Raw genomic sequence first — 4,348 nt, 5'->3', positions numbered from 1 at the left:
CAATAAGATCACACATATTTTGTTTAAACTTTTCACGCTCGGAAATAAATTGAATATTATCCCCAGGCTTGTCTTTTATAGTTAAGGCATCGACGAGAATTGGTATTTCTTCAGAGCTTACATTTTCGTCAATGACTAAATGTGTATCATCTAAAAAAATAAAACATTGATGTCATGTAAAAGACTAACAAGAACTAAGAACTATATGTTATCAAAGCAATATCGTAGATAATGTGCAACACTAGAATAAATTTCAATATGAAGTATGCTTTAAAAAATTAACATTACCAAAACAAATAACTAAGGAAGGCTAAGGAAAATTCATTCATCTAAAATATTTCAAGCAATTAAAAATTTTATACTATATACAAATTTTTACTATTTTTTTAGTATATTGCTCCTAAACCACACTAAGTACATACATTTACTTTTGACTTATCCAACAACAACAACAACACAAACAACACCAGATACAAATAATTTTACCTTTTTTTGTCATAATATTATGTAAACTGTGCCTATAAATAAAGAGGTAAACAATATTATCATTTTATTTTTACAAAAATTTTAAGGATTTTTATAACAAATAAGGAAAAGTAATTCAACATACCTGAATATTGTGAAGATTGTTCACAATTATTGCTTGAATGCTTGTGATTACTCAAAAATCTGATAAGTAGATGGATGTGTTTACACATGTTCCACTTTATGCTACAATCCAGGCATGAACATATAAAGGCATGAATGCCTTTACGTCCCTTTCTTGCAGCAACGTACGTAGCTGCTTATATACTTCCATCTGAAAAATTAACAAGTATGAGAGTATTTTTTTATTAAGAGGGTGGCCAAGGTAAGGATCTTAAGGGGATTTCAGTCTTAGGTTAAATTAGAAAAACTTTGTATGGTTTGAAGCTTATTTAAATGACGTTGAAAAACTTTTTATATGGCCTTCTGAAATATTTCAAAAAAACAAAAATTTGATTATTTAACGAAAATATTAAGATTTAAAATAAATATTTAAAATTGTGTCCTGTCATTCCTTGGTATTAACTTTATGTAAATTATTGCGCCATGCTCTATCAACATGCCATGTGCAATAGAGTCTGTGCATAGGTAAATCCATCACTCCACACTTACTCCATCATTACTGTGCCTACGTGCTTCACTATTTAGATTCAAACTTCTTTCAATGTTAAACAAGTCCTTTTTCGTTAAAAGGTGGCTTCTTTCTAAAGTCCCACTGACTGACTCTCTAACTTGATCCAAAATATTTTCAAATGACACTTTTGATGCAATCAAAACCCCTAGTGCCTGTTTTTCTTCTTTACTTAAATTGAGGTGTATCACTTTAATGTGAGGTGATAATTAAAATTCCGTAAATGTGAAAAATGTTTATCACATTTATCACAAGTATAAGACTTTGGTTTAGTAAGTTCATTAATTTGATCTAAAAATTGAAAAAAATTAGGTATATGAAATAAAGAATAATAATATTAATATATTTATTTACCTGGATGAAACTGCCTGACATGTTGCATTAGATTGGAGTATTTTAAGAAAGTTTTATTACACCTATTACATACTGCAGAACATTTATAGGCTTTCAGAGGAGCCAGGTCTTCTAATTTATCTACGATAAGACAAACTAGATTTAATACCGAGACTTCCTTTAAAGAAAATAACATTTTTTCTCACCTGGATGAAATTTTTTTATATGGGCTCGTAAATTATACTTTTCACCAAATTTTTTATTGCAAATATTGCACGTTCTGTTATTATTGTCCATTTTCACCATTAATTTAAATCAGTAATAATAAATATATTACTGAATTAATAATTTTTATATAGGTAGCAACAGAACCAAAATTTCTCACAACGCAACTCACAAAGGCAAAAGCATAAAACACGAACAAAGTTCAGAGTTCTAACCACAGAACACAAATATATAGAGAAGTGGTGGTTGCATACAAACTGAAAGAAATTCTTCTGACAAATCAGCTAGCGGCCTCTCGCTTGGCAGCGGAAACTGTTGTAACTAACTTGACAGTTTGACGTGTCTAATTGGACCAATCGAAATGGTAGAAAGGCGTGGCCAAATTAAGGCGGGAAATCACATTTTATTTAATCTGACAATCTTATCATTTAATCGTAATATCTAAAGCAAACGCCTAATCAAAAAGGTTACTCATAGGGAAAAGAGCCTTTTTGTTTAGGTGTTAGGTGTTAGCATCAGATATTGATCTGAACAAAAATAAAACTTTTCAGCTTTATTTTACATATCTAAATAGGTTAATTTTCTGCAATAATCTACGAAAGTGTACTAACAATAGTGTACATATCACCAATTGGACAAATGGAAATAAAATAATGTTTTTTTTGCTTTAATACATTTATTATTTAATTTTCCTGGAAAAAAATTACTTAAAATGATAAACATAATATTCAATAATTCATTATAACAGACAATATATAATTTAGAATTAATCTAAAAATGTTTAAAATTATTTTGTTAGCACTGAACTACCCTAATTTTATACAGATATTATAGATTAGAAAAGATTGTCAACATTTTTGTGCTATTTTCTCATAATACATCTAAAGGCATTCCCGTTAGGTTAATAATATCCTCATTTTATTAACACATAGAGTCAATAGAGGATGAATTATTCTTATTTAATATGTACTTGTATCTGTTTCCTAAAGAAAAATTAAACAGATTTTAAAATTATTTAAATTATAATCTAAATATTAATTTTTAAAATTAATTAAAAATTCTATAACAGAGTATTATCGAAAGAAACAATATATCCATCGACAAAACAAAATAAACTCTTTCAAAATGAAAACAACTTTTTAGTATAAACATATATCACTTACATAGAATATATTTGTTGGTCTCTTATAATACTAACAAACAACATATCTTGGAACTATAATATTACTAAAAACTTAATTCAAGGATAGATATTTACATAAAATAAAAAGAAACTCTTAAAAAAACAAGTTGTAAGAAAAACATTAATTCTAATCCATTGCGGGTGCTCAGGTCTCTTAGCCGCTATACCTATGTCTTGTCTCAGTAAACACAGGAAGTGGTATGAAACGAGCAGGAAATAAAATAAAAAATAGACAGTGCAAACCTTATAAATCAATTTACTAAATGATTCATGTAAAAAAAAAGACAAAATAAATGTTTAAATAAATATGTATTGTAGTGTAAAGCCAGCGGTATGAGCATTATTAAAATTTGTGGAGAACTGATCAGAAGAAATTCTATAGCTCAAAGTCTTAATAATATTTACATTGCATATCCCTCTCCATGTTTTTCTTGTAATATGAACTGAAGGAAATTAAAAAAAATCTTTTATTACTGTTTCTCAGAAACATTTAAAAAATACATACTCTTACATCAAAGTCAGGAAAATTTCAATCAATTTTTAATTGTTGAATAGAAAATGAGAGGCCAGACATTTTGTAATATGTGTTTATAATAATCAAGTTAAAAATTAAATACTTGAAAAGTTAAACTTCTTCATTGAAATCAACTGAATTTGATTTTATTAAAGACAAAAGATTGACAATACAAAAACATAATAGTAATAAATAAAATCAGATTTTCTTACCAGAAACCTGGAATTGCTTACCGCAAATTAATTAAAACACTACTGCCAATATTGAAAGAGAACTTTTTAGAAAAAAAGTCATAAATTTAAAATAACACCCTTAAAACAAATAGCAAACTCAACCCACGCTTGCATTCATTGAAATGAAAAACATACTCAAATGGTATGACAATGACAAATGATGTTCTATCAATCAATGTCAACAACTGTCTATCAGCTCCCTGTCAATTTTGCCAAGCAAGATGGCCGATATACGATTCTGATTTTCACCATACAAGTTTCATCCATATGGTTCTAACCTTAATGTATGGAAAACGCCGAAAACGGAATGAACAACGAACGACAGAAGAGAGGAACACGAATGTCATGCGCGCAATGTCCCAGCCAAAGTGGAACGGTGTCGCTAGCCGCCAGTCACCTGATCGTCCATGCATACGCAAGCGCGGGAGTGCGAGGGACTTGTTTAAAGGTGGAAGTCCGTTGCCGCCATTGGTCACACACATGAGGTGCGTCAGATTTTAAGCCGTGCACTTTCTGGGCGCTGGACATTGGAAACCTGTTAGTTTTTAAAAAATGTTTTAAAAACATATGTAGCATTTTAGTATTATTTGTTTGTTTTCCTCAATTTTTCATATTATCATCAATCAACCCATATTCGTCCACTACTGAATATAAGCCTCCGTTGATTGCTTCCATATTCGCCTATTTTGTGCCTCCTGTATTCA

General features: G+C 29.4%; 1 long non-coding RNA gene across 1 annotated transcript; it reads right to left on the bottom strand.

Moving 5' to 3' along the window:
• Positions 1-1,143: 1,143 nt before the first annotated feature.
• On the bottom strand, positions 1,144-1,859 carry LOC126736882 (uncharacterized). Its single transcript, XR_007660814.1, has 3 exons — positions 1,696-1,859; positions 1,511-1,630; positions 1,144-1,447 (listed from the first exon to the last, which is right to left on the bottom strand). It is a non-coding gene; the product is annotated as an uncharacterized LOC126736882 (long non-coding RNA).
• Positions 1,860-4,348: the final 2,489 nt, after the last annotated feature.

Source organism: Anthonomus grandis, chromosome 5 (genome assembly GCF_022605725.1).
Source record: "Anthonomus grandis grandis chromosome 5, icAntGran1.3, whole genome shotgun sequence".
Taxonomy (NCBI): Eukaryota; Metazoa; Arthropoda; class Insecta; order Coleoptera; family Curculionidae; genus Anthonomus; species Anthonomus grandis.
The sequence above is the reverse complement of the archived record's forward strand: the minus strand, read 5'-3'. Positions and strand labels throughout refer to the sequence as shown.